Here is a 16,169-nt window from a genome sequence, read left to right on the forward strand (position 1 = left end):
GCCTGGTTCTTTGCCACCTAGTAGATAGGAGCCCTGACCCAGGGGGGTGGGACCTGCATTCCTGCCCCCTTACTTTCTCATGTTGGGGCACCTTGACTGCTGTGCTCTGCTTTAATCTCTCATCTGTGAGAATATTTGTCCAATGTGCCACGGGGCTGTTGAAGATCCGTGATGAAATTTATGAAGTTTAACGAAGTCTGGCTGGTTTATAGCTGAGGAGTGGCGCACCCTGCCAAAGCTGCCTATGTGACTGCCCTCTACCTGCTTTCCTGTGTGGTCCCTGTGGAAGGCAGGGACACTCCTGTTCATCTGCCATGCAGCCTGCCAGTTTCAAAGGGTGAGAGATGTTAAGTAGCAGTGAATTGTGAGAAATGAAATGCAAGCCAATATCAGGGCAAGGTCATGGGTTTTCCTTAAGTTACTTTTAAGGTTTTCTTTAAATTAATTTTAAGGCAAGTGGGTACTCAGATAATGCAGGAAAACAACAAGTATACAAATAAAGAGAACAAAAGGAGCCAAATAAGAAATACATCAAAGGTTTAATGGGGGCTATTCCTAACTCTTGACAGGGTCAGTTGAGGTCATTGTAAAGCTAGAATTGATGGACACAGGTGTCCCAATTCTCACATTAACATAGGATTGACTCGTAAATAACACTCCCCTCCCTAGGTGGACACCATGACAGTTCTGGAAAGGACCAACTAGAGCCCAAAACTCTACCACCTGACATGAAGGAGTTGAACCCTGATTGTCAAATAGTGCTGAAGGTGGACCCCAGCTCTCAGGGCACCCCTAAAACACCAATCCATTTGGAGACAGCATTGTTCCATTTGTCGTTCTCGGCTGGGAGAAGACCCACTCAGGAGTGCTCTTTGTTTGAGCCTTACTCCACTTTTACTTATAATGAAGCTCTCCTGCATGGCTTTTTGAGTCTGTAATTTCTCTTTTTTTGGAACACAAACACTGAGGTTTGGAGCTTCAACTCCCCACTCTCCTGGAGTCCCTTGTCAACCCTAGCAACCTGCATCTTGGTGTACCATTGCAGTAAGATGAGTTCCTTGTTTGGAGCTAAAGTTTTATGGCAACAAACAAGGCATCCTATGAATCCATGAGTGGTGATAGTAGCAGAAGCTTTATGAATAGGGAAAGAACATTTACATTTGGAATTTGTATTTACTCCTGTGAACCACCATGTTTCTGCTAGTGTTTGTGAGCAACTCTGCCATCTCCAGGACTCTGTGTCAGCTTGTTATCAGCAGGAGGAACATGCACCAGTGGAGTAGCTAGGTCAATCCAGGTAGGAAGGAGCCCATGTTCTGCCCAGGCATACACTTCCTTTCGGAAATGTGGGGTGATAACGGGATTCCAGAATGTGGGTCCCCAGTTCTAGACCATACTTCCAATGGGAACTTAAAAATCTCTTCACACAGAAATCATTAGGCTCAAATGGTTTCACCAGCAAGTTTTATCAAACGTCTAAGGAGCAAATAATTTCATTCTTACACAAAATTCTCCAGGGTACTGAAAAAGGACATTCCTTATTTCACATGAACATTAGGCCACTCTAATAAACATGGGTGCAAAATTCTTCACTAAACATTAGCAAATCAAGTGCAGTGTAGTAAATGTGTTTTTTATCACTGGTCCCAGAAATGCTATACATAATTGTATCAAGGGGAAAATACATACACACATACATTTATCTGAGAATGAAAGATTTAATATGTGAAAATCAATGTGATCCTCCATCTCAATAGAGTGAAGGAGGAACATGATATGGTTTTCTCACTAGAGGCAGAAAAGCACTTCATGCTAAGTGACATGCAGGGCATTAGAATAAAGAGCTACTTCCCTTTTCTGTTCCAGAGCAGCTTCAAAAGTGCTAACCACTCTTTGTAAGGCTGGTGGATATTTTAGGGATGCAGGTTGGGCAGTATGAAGGGTTCATTCTTACAAATCCATACTAAATCGATATCACTTTGACATCTGTTTAAATCTGTTCACATAACTTGGAGGGAATCTGGTGATGTAACAAAATGTAGAAAAAAGAAATGCTTTGGAAAGGAGGGGGGGAGCTAGTCCTGGGTAGGCATCGGCATCCACATTTTGAACTGCTACAGCCCATCAGTCCCCCTGACTATCTTCAGCCTTGGCCTTTGGACGGGGCCAGCCCAGCAGCATGGGCAGGTGGGCAGGTCGACAGGGCACTGAGGCCAGGAGAATCTTCTCGAAGAAGAAGAACTTGGTCACAGGTCTCCATGGACAGGAGCAAGGCAGAGAAGAACCAAGACAGTTTCTTCTCCAATGCAAATCCCAGCAGCCACTTCCTCTCAGGCTTCTCAGACCAGATCTTAATTGGAATCCTCTCTTTGCTGAATCCATGGGAACCCACAGACTTCATTTGGGGCAGGCTGCAAGCTGGGCTGAGGCATAAATCTGAGCTCTGGGACACACATTGGTACTATTTCCTGGGCAGGGATGGCAGTGTCCCCTCTGTTACCCAAGGAAGGACTATGGTCCCTGTGGGGCAACAAGTTCCAGACAGGAGTGGGGTCTCTGTAAGCTCTTTACACATCAACTTTGCTCAATTTATCTTAACCCTAAATTAAAGAATATATTTAACTCCTTAAAAAAAGGGAAATTCTCTTCTAAGTACCTGGAGAAGACCAGGGAGGCTGTGGTATTTGGTCCAGTGAGACTGTTGGCTTCAGAATCCTGCCCCGGGTTTCACTGGGGCCATAGGATGGAAGTGAAGATGTCAAAGGCCAGAAGAAACCCTAATATACACTTCCTAAAAACATGGGACCTACCAGGTTCTGAGTACTTTCTCAGACCCAGTCTCATACAACCCTTTCAACAAACCTGGGACATAAGAAGAACTATAACTGACCCAATTTTATAGATTAAAAGGTAGAGGTAGAGATTTGAGTTGGCTGACCAAGCTGAACCAGCCAATGAGGAGATGGAACCTAGAGATCTGAACTTGGACCAGCCTGACTCCAAGACCTGTGTTCCTCATTGCCCTCCTGTGAGGCTCATCTTCAGAGCTTGCTTAGGGCTACCTTCCAGCATGGTGCAAAGTTGCAACCAGAACCTCAGTCACTTCCTCTTATTCCACTGCTCCAACCACAACCAAAAAGTTAATCCCGAGGGGGAAACAGGAAGACACGCAAAGCAGTGTACCCAACTTTCCTATAAAGGAAAATACCTGAAGGCAATTCTGATATAAAGCTTACTTCGAGCTTTTCATTTGGACATTTCTTCTGTACCAAATGGGAGTGGACACATGGACCAGATTTAGCTCTACAGCATCATGTAGCCCAGCAGCTACATTCATATCTCCCTGGGGTGTAAGAGAAAGCCCCCTAAATACACAGAAAACTCCAACGATCTGATAAATGGAAGTGATTTAAAGTAAGCCCCATGCTCACTTTATATAGAATCATTTATTGTTCTTGCTTACACAATGTTTTCTACCCTATAAACAACCTTGACCCTTGTCTCATTTTTGTGTGTCCCATATCATGGATTTTTCATGATCCAGTCAAGGAATATGAAAGTTCCCTGCAAATTCATTACAGGCAGAATGGCTGCTGCCAGCTCTGTTTTTATCTCATGTTGCCCTTTGAAACTATTTTCATTATAAACAGTAACTGTGTTCTGCCCACCTTAATATCTAAACTATATTATTTCCATAGAAATGGCTTAGATGTGGCTTTAAGAAGAAAGTTCAGGTATGAGTTCAGCTAATTCATTCAGTTCTGAAAGCACAACTAATTCAGCTCAGTGATCTGAATTTTTTGGTAACAGAAGCTGCAGAATGCTGTCCCTCTCCTCCCTCTTTTTAACCCACTTTAGTGTCTTGTAGCTTTGCGTAAACATGAGACCTTTCCTTTAGCATAAATGGACACTATATACCTCTTCAATTAGCATAGTGATTGGAAAGAGATGCAGAAGAGCTAAAAACTCCTTAAAAATCTTTCCCACGGGGCTGGGGATGTGGTTCAAGCGGTAACGCTCTCGCCTGGCATGTGCGGGGCACTGGGTTCGATCCTCGGCACCACATAAAAATAAAATAAAGATGTTGTGTCCACCGAAAACTAAAAAATAAATATTAAAAAATTCTCTCTCTCTCTCTCTCTCTCTCTCTCTCTCTCTCTCTCTCTCTTTAAAAAAATGCAATCTTATTTTCTCCTTATCCTGCTGATACAAAGTTTTTGATCTTAGACCCTGAAATAGCTCCTGCAGCTTCTGGGTGGTTTCCTTCGGGTTCATATGCCCACTTTCATTATCTAAAACTAAACTTAAAGGGTAATACATGATAATCTTTGTGGATCCAGAAAGAGCTTATTAGATTCAATTTCAGGTTGGGGGAGTAGATACAGGGCATTTAATTATTATTATTATTTTTAAAATAAACAGATGGCAAGGGTATTCTTATTTAGGTGAGCAAAATTCAAGACAAACACTTTTAGAAGTGATCCAGGTATTTTTTTTCCTGTGTAATTTCTCTAAGCTCCTTAGCTCTAAAACTTTTGCATTATATGTTTTCCTGTTGTTAGGCATAGCAAAATATTATTGATGTATTATAGTAGGATTATCCAGCTGTGCCTGTTAATTTTAATTTCTAAAATTTCAAATATTTTTAGGCATTACTTTGGTGTCTAAGAATATTTGAGGATGCCCAGGGCACATCTTTTTTCTATAAAGATAATGCAAAAGATTGAGAGAGGCAACAATTGGAGATTCCAGATGGCCATTTTAATGACTTTCAAATAGCTTCAAATTATTTAATCATCTCATCCATGGAGTTTGCTTTGGAAACAAACATATCAGCAGTTCCCACTTGCATCTTGCATTTTTTTCTGCCTGCCTGTGTGAATACATAAGGTTCCCAGAACAGACCTGAGTTGGATGTCCTCAAGATCATTTCTAGAACAAAAATGAACCAGTGAACACAGGCACAGGCCCCAGACTCTCACTCCCTACATAGTCATTAAAGGGGACAGGGATCCGCAGATGTGCCTTCCAAGTAGTTTGCAGACAGAGTCCAGCAAGGACAGTGGGGCTCTGAAATCTCTAATTTTTATTACCATTTCTTAAAAACCTGGTGTGCCTTAAAAGCCATTTGAATGACATATCTATTCATTCTCCTGAAAACAAAGGTCCTAAAATAAGCGAGTAGGAAAAAATAAGAAGTTATAAAATCTAATAAAAAGTGTCATGAGATAGAAGTCTGTGAATATGTGGTGTTTTTCTTTATGCAATATCCAGGTAATCAAGCCAGCTCTCTTGGGGAGGTGATTTCTTACGTGGATGAAATGAGGAGGCCCCTTCAGAACTGAAGAGCTGCTTGCCAGAGCTCACCCAAAGGAACACGAGAATCTCCCACTTTCAATGGAACTTGTGAAACTTGAACATTTAAAAAAAAAATTACTTAAAAGTGGTTATAAAATGCTCTTCTAGGTTGAGCAGAAAACATGAAGGTAGAACTTGCGCTTTCTCTGATTACAGACTGCAGTCAAAGACATTCTGCATTTGTCCTAACATTAGAAAATAAATTTTTTTTTCTGGAAGAAGTGAAAATATAACAGTGTTCTCAATTTGCAATGCAATAAAATTATTTGTGTGCCAAGGTTCTTTTAGTACTGCTGTGATTTTTTTCCTGAAAGTTGTTCAATTTAATTGTAATTAAATATGCAATGAAAAAAACACTGATTCAGGGAATCCCCGCGCAAGATTCTCTGTTAATTTAATGTATACGCAATTGACTTGGCATCGAACAAAAATGATACTGTGTGCATGCCTCGTCTTCATCTAGAATTTGTTAGGGAATTCCATGTTTTGTAAAGGGACCTGGGTAGATGAAGGCCTTGTCTTTTCAGTAGTGCCCGAGTTTTCCCAAACCAAAGCCTTGCTACAGAAAAAGGAGCACAAACAGTGTGATGGACAGGAAACTCGACTCTGGACGTTGACCTGTTCAGCTAATTGCAGAGCCAGCACAAACAGGAACAGGGCCTCACTTTTGTTCTTGGCTGCTTTTCCTAATCTAAAGTGCAGGGATGAGCAGAAGTGCATCATTTCCTTGGCCTTAAGTAATGCCTGTTCTCTTTAAAACCTGCTCACTTGAGAGCACAATTCCCAAACCTCTGGGAGGAGAATTAAACCAATCCAGGCATTAGCAAGCTGGAGAGATGGCCTCGAGTGAATGGGAAGTCAGCAGGCATGAAACAAGAACCTAAGACCTCTGGCAGAGAATGCAACACAGGTCAAGATGCTTCAGATCTCCTGAAGATGCAGAGGAGATCTCTGTGTGAAGCTTCCCCAGGTGCAGCAATAAGAAATGAGGTGACCAGAAGGGAAATAGAAACATGAAATGGCAGGAAAAGCACAGTAGGTATCTCTTGAAAAAGAGCATCCAATATCTAACCCTCCAGCCTCAGAGACTGCACTATCCAGAAGTCTCCCAGAGCCCCTCCCTTACCTAGTGTCCCCAAGGACTCCCTGTCACTTGCAATCTGCTGGGAGGGCTGATGTATTAAGTCCTGATATGGCAGATTAAAAATGAAATCAATAAGTGCCTAAAACAGATGGGCTTTTGAGATGTCCCATTCAATCTGGGTCTTCAGGGTGAGGTGAGGGGTGGGAGAAGGCAATCAGGAAGGCAGGGGCAAAGGACCACTTAAACAATTGATTTCAGTCCAAAACACTGCATGATGAAGAGCCTTCTAGGTATCTGTCCTTCCTTTCCCAGGGATCCCCCTTAAATAACAAGTACAGCCAAAATAGTTTGTGTCGCGGGTGCTTTATTGTGTCCATGTGAGTGTGTTCTTATTTTCCCCCAATTTATCTTAAAATCATACTGTTTGGATAAGCATGAGACATTTAAATGTTCACACTATGAATTTGTCTCTCTAAAGGAGGTGTAGACAAAGTGAGAGCATCAGGGTCAGGATACTTCCTGGATTCCTATTCTCTTGAACCCTGCCCCACCAGTAAATTAAAGGTCAACTGCACCTGAGCTGCCAGTCCCCCTCTCCCAGTGGCTGAGGTTTCTGGGACCTCTCCCATCAATCCAGAGTCATCGCCCCCGAAGGTGGAAGGAGGACTGACTGGTAACAGTTTCCGCCCACTAATCAACTCACAAAGTCTGCATCTCTGTCTGAGGGAAGAAAATCCTGAAAGGCTTTAATTTCGATGGTTTTTATTAAAGTAAGTTTATTAGATTTCCAGAAGGGGATCCTTTTAGAAACAATACTTCATCCATTTCCTGGGAGGCTTTACCCACCTTGGTGATCAAGGCTGAACTCCAGTGGCTTGCCCACAGACAGCCTGCAGCCCAGGTTTGGGCATGCCTCACACTTCAGCGTCCCAAGGCCCACTGGATTCTGTCCCTGGAGGCCACAAGCCACAGGCACTGAGCAAGCAGAGGAATGCAGGGTGGAGCAGGCATCTCCCTACTCTGCACCCCAAATTCTCAATCCAATTTTGGCTCCAGAGGCAAGAAACAGCCTGGGAGAAAAGTTAGGAGTGCAGTAGAGGGTGAAGGAAAAAAATTCTAAGGAGAGAAGCCTTGGTGGAATAGCTCCCCCATCCAACCGGAGCCTCCAAGCCAGAGGACCAGGGCGATGCTGAGAAGGGGAGAGAAGATGGGGTCTTTAGAGGGGCGCCTGGAGCCTCCTCCCTGGAAGGCTGCAGGGTTGGTGCCCCGGGCACGAGGCCACCGGGCCAGGCCTGCAGCAGAGCTGTCCTCTCACCTGCTGCCCTCTGGCTGCCTGCTGCTTCCTCCTTGGCAGGTCGCTGCACTTGGTTCCAGTCCCACTGCTGGTGCCCAGCTTCAAACCACGCGGGGCAGCTGTCTCTCTTGCCTCTCTGGGTCTCTTCTTCCTCTTGCCCGGTGGCTCCTAGGATGTCACTTTTCCTCTGTCCCCCTGACGATGCCCAATGTAACTCCTCCGCCAAGGGCCAAAGACCCACCTCTCTGGGTGGCAGACGCAGTGGCTTTTGCCAGCTGGTTTGAAGCGGACGTTGGCTCTGACTCTTTTGTTTAGTTTTCTTTGTCTCTGATTTTGGATTCTTCTTCTTCTTTGTTCTTCTCCTTCTCCTTTTCTTCCTCCTCCTCCTCCTCCTCCTCCTCCTCCTCTTCCTCTTCCTCCTCCTCCTTTTTGTGACTGGGAGACACTTGATTTCTTTATTATGCATCCAAGACCACCCAGCCCTTTTTGGTTTTGGTTTTTGATGCAGGGCCTTGCTAATTTGCTTAGGGCCTCACTAAGTTGCTGAGGCCAGTTTCACAATTCTGCCTCAGCCTCCTGAGCCACTGGGATTATAGGTGTGCACCACCAAACCTGAAAGACCTTATTTTGATTTTAGAAATGTTGTCTTCTCTATATTTCACATCCTATCAACTGGCTATTAGCTCCTGGTTTTAGAATAAGTTAGCATAACACATCTATATAAGATGTATTTAATTAATGCTTCCTTACAATCATAAAAGTAACACAGGTTTATGGAAGAATATCTATATTTTTATTAGGAAAAATCTCAAAAAGATAATAAAAATCACCTTGAACATGTTATGGAAACAAAACATAGGGCCAGTGAATTTGCAATAATATGTACTGTGGTACTGGGCACATTGTTTTAAGACATGGAGACTGTTCTATGTTAACAAACAGTCCCCCCAAAATATAATATAAAAAAATGTAAATTGAGGAAATTATGAAGCCCTAGATAGGTACAAATATCAGCTTGGTATGTATGGTGACACCATTCTATCATCTCCAACAAAGGTTTATTAGAATGCACCTGTTACTTAGGGAGGGTCCAGGAAGATGCCTGATCTTTTTTGTTGTGATTATGGTAGTAAATTTTATATAGAAAACTGAATCCTTGGCTCTTTATAAAGGTATAGCTTTAGTTACAACTCTTAACGTAAGCATGAATAAAGCCCAGTGTGCATGTATTGATGTGGTTTAGCCACATTATATATTTTAAATGTTTTTGATAAACATAATGCTTAGAATAGAAGTTCATTGAGTTTGGTTTATCTGTTCCAACCTCTGGACCTTTATACCTCATAAAAAACTGAAAACAAGAGTTTACGATACTTGCTAAAGTCCAAAATGGTCACTGGCAGAGACAGTACCAGAACTAAGGACTTCTGACTCTCAAAACAGTCCTTTCATTTCCATGACAAAAAAAAAAAATAGCTTTCTGGTATTTTACTCCAGAGTAACATGAACATGTTGTAGCCAGTCAGCATTATATTTTAGTTTATTGAGTAAAATTTTATAACAATTTTGAACACAAATGTGTATGATTCTCAGGTGTTCATAGTGGTCAATTCTGTTTTCTACTTTAAGTTGTGATGGGCTTCTCTGTGTTTACTGTATCAAGTTATAGGTTTATTAGTTTTCTAGGGCTTCTGTAATAAAACACCACAGAATGGATGGTGTAGACCAAAGACATGCATTGTCTCGCAATTCTAGGGACCAAAAATCCAAAAGGATTTGCCGACTGGGTTGTCTAAGAGGCTGTGAGGGAAGGATCTGTTCTTGGCCTTTAAAAGGTGATCTTTCCCTTGGCATATTTCTATGGCCAAACTTCTCCCTTTTTTCTCCCTCTATATGGGATAAGGATCTACCCTAATGACTGCATATGGTAATTTGATGTTTTAGTGAGCTTTTTTCTCTGCTGTGATTTGAAACTCACAAATGGAAGATCTTTCTTCCTATACTACAATCCACCATTTTACTAAGTCCTTTAGACTTAAAAGAAAATTTGTAAAAACAGCAAAGAATTTCTATATGCCTTTCATCCAAATGCCCAATTTACTAATTTGCTTTATCACCCTCTCTTGGTGTTTATGTCATGTTCTTTTCTATAGTATGAAGAGTAAATTACAGACATGTTCATTTATCCTTAATACTTCACTATATTTCCTCAAAAAGACATTAACTTATATATTCATAATGCCAGCTGTCCTTTGTGCAGCCTGAGATCAACATTGACCTTGTGAGTATACAATCTACAAACTTTAGTGAAATGCCATTCAGTCTCCCACCAAAATCCTTCATCAAAATCCTCTAGCGGCTCTGGAGACTAAGGCAGGAGGATTATGAATTCAAAGCCAGCTCAGCAACAGTGAGATGCTAAGCAATTCAGTGAGACCGTGTCTCTAAATAAAATATAAAATAGAGCTGAGGATGTGGCTCAGTGGTCAAGTGCCCCTGAGTTCAATCTCCAGTATGCAGCTCCCCACCACCAAAAAACCCCAAAGTCCTGACGGTGGTTTATATGGTCCTACATGGTCTACCTCCCAGTCTCCTTTACAGACTCAACACTTACCTCTTCCTGTCCATTGGCACTTACTGTTCCCTCTCCTGGATGATGTTTCCTTGAGTGATCACTTGGCTCAACCCTCACCTCCTGATGGTCTTTCCTGAAATGTCATCTTCTCCATGAGGTTTTCTGTGATCATTCTATTTAGTATTTCAATGCTACTTTACTCCCTGCACTTTCTGCTTTACAAAAATTTAAGCCTCAGTCCTTATCAAGAAATATAATTTCACATTATTACTCATGTGCACACACGGGTATACTTACAAATATGAAAAACAAAAAAATCCAAAGCAATGCTTAACATTGTTGTGTTTCCTTGATGTTTTCCAGGACACAGAACAGATCATTAAGAGAAAGTATTTCTGCCGGTTTTGGTTCTTATTTATATCTTCAGTGCCTACGAGAGTGCTTTGCATGAAATAGAATTCAATAAATATGTTGACTAGACTGAATAATTGGCTATCATGGAAAGAAAAGGCACCAGGCTTAAGTAGCTTAGCAAAAAGTACTTAGTACTGTAAAAAGAGGCCATGACTGTATCAGAAGTTCTCTTCATAGAAATGAACTGCTCAGCTGGTGAGTACAGACAGGGAGCTGGGAACTCATGTGTCTGGGAGTAGAGTGTTGCTACCTTGTGTAGCCAGGGACCCACAGAATTAAGTAGCAGTGTAGAAACAAATGGTAATTGGCATAAGATTTTTTTCTTAGTCATTTGTACTCTTTTTAAACACTGAAGCTTGTCTCAGCTGGGATCAATAGGTGCAAAGGATTATTGTAGTTATGTGGGTTGATCTCTGTGTCTTCTATTCCATTGGTCTTCTTGCCTGTTTTGGTGCCAGTGTCATGCTGTTTTTGATACTATAGCTCTGTAGTATATTTGAAGGTCTGGTATTGTGATGTTGCCTACATCACTCTTTTTGTTCAGGATTGCTTTGGCTGTTCTGGGCCTCTTATTTTTTTCTAAATAAATTTTTGAATATTCCTCTAGTTCTGTGAAGGATGTGTTATATATTTTGATGGGAATTGCTTTGAATCTGTATAGTGCTTTTAATTTATCTCATTTTAATAATATTAATTTTGCCTATAAAGAAACATGGAAGGTCTTTGCATCTTCTAAGCTCTTCTTCAATGATTTACTCAGTGTTCTATAGTTTTCATATAGAGGTCCTTAACATACTTTGTTAGATGAATCCCAATGTATTTTATTTCATTTGAGAATAGTTATGGAATAGTTATCCTAATTTTATTTTCAGGAGGTTTGTTATTGAAGTATAGGAAAGTGATTGATTTATGTACACTGATCTTGGATCCTGCTACACTTTACTCAATGCCCTCTTCAATCTATCTTGTCCATCATGGGCCAGACCACATCAAAACCTTCATGTGACACTCACTTGGGGTGCCTTCTTACACCAGACCCTAGGTCTCAAAGACACAGTCAAACCTAAAAAACTCATATTCTTCTGCAATACTGCCTGTCCCCAATATAAGATGGCTAATAATTGTCACTGGCTTGAAAATGGTACATTTGAATTCCAAATTCTAAGAGATCTTGAAAACTTTCTTCACCACAATGGCAAATGGTCCAAGGTAACCTATATTCAAGTCTTCTGGGACTTTTCCAGACCTTCTCTCTGCCCAAACTACGCTGCCTTTCACTTTCTTCTTCTAAATGAAACACCCCTTCCATTATCCATAACGCCCCTTCTTCCCCTTCATCCCCTCCCTCTGCTCCCTCTGCCTCTCCCTCAGCCACTGATTTTGACTCTGCAGATGAACCGCCTCCCTCTCAGCCTCAGAATCAACTCTCTCTTATTCCCATTCTCACCCACGTTACTGCTTCATTCCCTGCAACACAATCACTACCGTGGGCTTATCCCAATGGAAACTTCTACTCCCTTCAAGGTCCTTCCCCTTCAAGAGATAGTAGGAGTACAAGGCATTGTATGTGTCCATGTCCTATTAGATGGACAATAGATAGAAGAATTTAGGCTTTTTTGCTTCAGATCCCACCATATTTTGAAAGGAATTCCTACACATTACCCAGTCCTATGACCTCTGTCACATGGCATGACATTTGTGTTATTCTTTCCTCCTATCTTTCCTCTGAGGATAAGGATAACATCTTGTCAGCAGCTGGGGCCCCTGCAGACACCCGACACTGCCCAAATTCTGTCAATAACCCCATTAGTACCACATAAGTTCCCAGCACAAACCCTAGCTATCAGATCAATTCTGCTGAAAGCTTGAAGTTAGGTCATCCAATTACCTACATCCTGGCAGGCATGGAAAGGCTGTCCTAAGGCAGTCACCTAGGAAAAGATTAATGAAGTAACTCAAGGCAATGATGAACACCTTGCCCTCTTTCTCTCCCAATTCAGAAAGAACCTGACTCAGAAGATGGCAGACTCTGTCTTCATTTAAATTTCATCTCCAGTCTACTCCAGGTATCAGAAAAAAAAGCTACACAAGCTGGAGACTGAACCACAGACCCTTCAACGTGAACTTGTAAAGCTGGACTTTAAGGTATACACAATAGAGAAGAGGAATTAAAAACACAAAAACTCAAATAAGATCAAGTTAAGTACTCAATGCTGCCAGATGCACTCAGACCTTATAAACAAAGGTCCTGTGCGCCATGATTCAAATATGACCAACAGGGACACTGGGCAAATGCATGCCCTAAGTCTAAACCTCTGCCTGGGCCATGCCCTCTCTGTCACCAAAGGGGACACTGGAAATTGGAATGCACTCAGTGAGACTCTTCTCTCTCATATGATCACTTCCAATTCCCACAGGTCCACAGACACAAACCTCAGGTTGGCAAACATCCTTTACCTGATAGTGGACAGACTATCAACAGAACACTGATGGCTGCTGGACTTATCACCCTGACAACCATCACTGAATCCATACTCTGGGTAATGCTGTCAGTATCTGGTGAGCCCATCTCTTTTTTATTAAACATGGGGGCATATCTTTCAGTGCTACCAGAACTTTCTGGTCCCCTCTAATATTCCTCTACCTCTATTGTTGGCATTGGCAGAAAACACAGCACCCTTAGACAAACAGGTCTTTTATTCTGTAACCTATTTGACACTTCTCTCTCTCACTTTTTCCTAATTTTACCCCAATTCCTAGCTCCTAACTTTGGTAGGGACATCCTAATCAAATTCAATGCTCCCATTCATTTTAATTTCCAACAAAAACCACCGTAACTCCCTATACTCCTCTGCCTCCTTTACACTCTGATGCTGACCAGATGTTCTTCCAGATTCCTCTCTAACATCTCCGTCAATGTTCCTCCAAACCCACTGTGGCCACCCATCACACTCCTGTTAAGAGTTCTCTATAAGAAACTATCTCCTCCCTTTGATAATCCCATATCACCTCAGACCCCAAGGACTTTGAGGCTTTAAACCCATCATTTCTTGCCTTCACAAAGCTAACAGTCTTTGACCCACCAGCTCTCCTCATAACACCCCAATTCTGGCTGTCTAAAATTCCAGGGTACTTTCTAACTAGTCCAGGATCTGATTAATCAGGCAGTTGTCCCAAATCATCCTGTAATCCCTAACCTTGTGCTCCACTCTCTCATATTCCCTCAACTACAACTCACTTCTCAGTCCTTGATCTTCAAGATGCCTGTTTCACTCTCCCATTAGATCACTCTTCTCAGGATCTATGTGCTTTTATGTGGATGGACCCTGATACTGACTTCTCTACCCAGCTGACCTGGATGACCTTCCTCAGGGCTTTAGAGGCAGTTCCCACTTGTGCAGCCAAGCCTAATCTCATGACCTAATTAATCTTAATCTGAAACTCTCTTCTAGTCTCCTTCTGCAGTATATAGATGATCTACTTTTCAGTAGTCCCTCCCACAATCTTTCTGTTAAACACACTACCCTCCTTTCAAATTTTCTAAATAAATTTTGTTACTTCACCTCCCCTCACAAGGCCAGAGGGACTCAAACCCAAGTTACCTATTTAGGACTCACTCCTCAGTTTTGCACCATTCCCACTGCCTGTAAACAACTCATTCAGGACCTCCTGTTCTCTACTACCAAATGTGATTTTCTCTCTTTTCTAGAGCTAGCTGGTTATTTCCCCATCTGGGTCCCTAACTTTGGCCTCCTTGCTAAGCCCTTCTATCTGCTTCTCGCAGTGACCTTTCTGAACCTCTCAACCCTTCTCTTCCCATTAACACCCCCTTCTAAAAGCTAAAGCAGGCCCTCTTGAAGTCCCCCACTTTGGGTCTTCCAGATCCACAATGACCATTTTTTTTCTCCATGACTCAACAGCACCGAACATAATCTTGGGGTTCCTGTCAGATCTTTGGAAACTCCCCCAAGTCAGTGGATTATCTCTCAAAACAATTAGACACATTCAAGGCTCGCCCCCTTGTCCAAGATGCTTGGAGCTGCAGCCCTTTTAGACTCAGAGGCTAACAAATTAACTCTATCTCAACATATTACTATCTCCCCCCCTCACAACCTAAAGGAATTAAACAGCCATCTCTCTGTCCTACCCTCCCCACTACCAATTCAGACTCCAAAAAGTACAAACTTCCTTTGTAGACAATCCACTGATATCTTTCCAAGACTGTAAACCCATAACCCAGTCACATTCCTACCACTTCTCTCAGATAACAACTCAGACCCCCTTCCCTCTTGCTCATGCCTGACTTCTAGATACCATGTTCTCTCCCTTTCCCCATAATTTAGACATTCCTTTACTCAATGTCCCTTCATGGTTTACTGATGGAAGTTCCTTCATAAATCTTCATCCTATTACAGGATATGCCACAATATCCAAAGATTAGATTATACAGTCAGGGGCCTTACCTCCCCATACCATCTGCCAATAGGCTGAATTAATAGCTTTAACCAATGAATTCAGTTTTGCTCAGAGACAGCGAGTAAACATATATACTGACTCCAAGTGTACTTTTCACATTCTTGACTCCCATACCTACTTAAGGCTGCAAAATGGATGGCTGTAGCAGTCATCCATGGCAAAGGACACCAAGCACCAACCAACCCCATAGCCAAAGGCAATGCATTAGCTGATGCAGCAGCAAAGTAGGCTGTGACAGGACCCTTCCCCCACTGGTCACCTCTGTTCTTACACGAAGCCTAAAGAAGTCCCCGTCACACCCCTCCATACTCCTATTTTCTCTTCCCTACTCCATCTATTCTGCCTCAGAATATAAAGTGTTTCTAACCTGGGACTCCCCTGAAAAATGGCTGGTTTCTAATAGATCACCAAAAAAATTGTTCTCCCTCAGTCTCCAACAGAATCTATTTTTTTTTTTTTTTTTTGGCTTTCAATTCCTAGTTTCACTCAGGATATTTGCCACCCTTTTACCTACTTGTGGTGGCAAAACCAGACCTCATTATAAAATGAAATTATAAAAATGTTATGGTAAGAAACCAATTCTGAGGAAAAGGATCAGTTCCCCTCCTCTTCTCTCAGCCTTTCTTCAGGAAACCTAATTCACCATGGGTCCTTACATTTTGGATTGTAGATAATGTCTCTATATCCTATACTACCCACAATCCCCATGAAAGGTAGATCGCTCAAAAGCCCTCCTAAAACTGCACCTGAGCAAACGAATGCTTGAAACTGAACTTACCTGGATCAAGCTTCTCCCTTGGATCTTCTTTATTTATGAATTTTCCCTGAAAATCCCTCATCTAAGCCCTTTCAAGCTCCTCTATGGCTATCCCTTTGTGCTCCAGGGTTTTCCTCTTTTTTTTGTGGGAAAAAAAAACAGGTTTTGGGCTGGGGATGTGGCTCAAGTGGTAACACGCTCTCCTGGTATG

Source organism: Marmota flaviventris, unplaced genomic scaffold (genome assembly GCF_047511675.1).
Source record: "Marmota flaviventris isolate mMarFla1 unplaced genomic scaffold, mMarFla1.hap1 Scaffold_146, whole genome shotgun sequence".
Classification (NCBI taxonomy): Eukaryota; Metazoa; Chordata; class Mammalia; order Rodentia; family Sciuridae; genus Marmota; species Marmota flaviventris.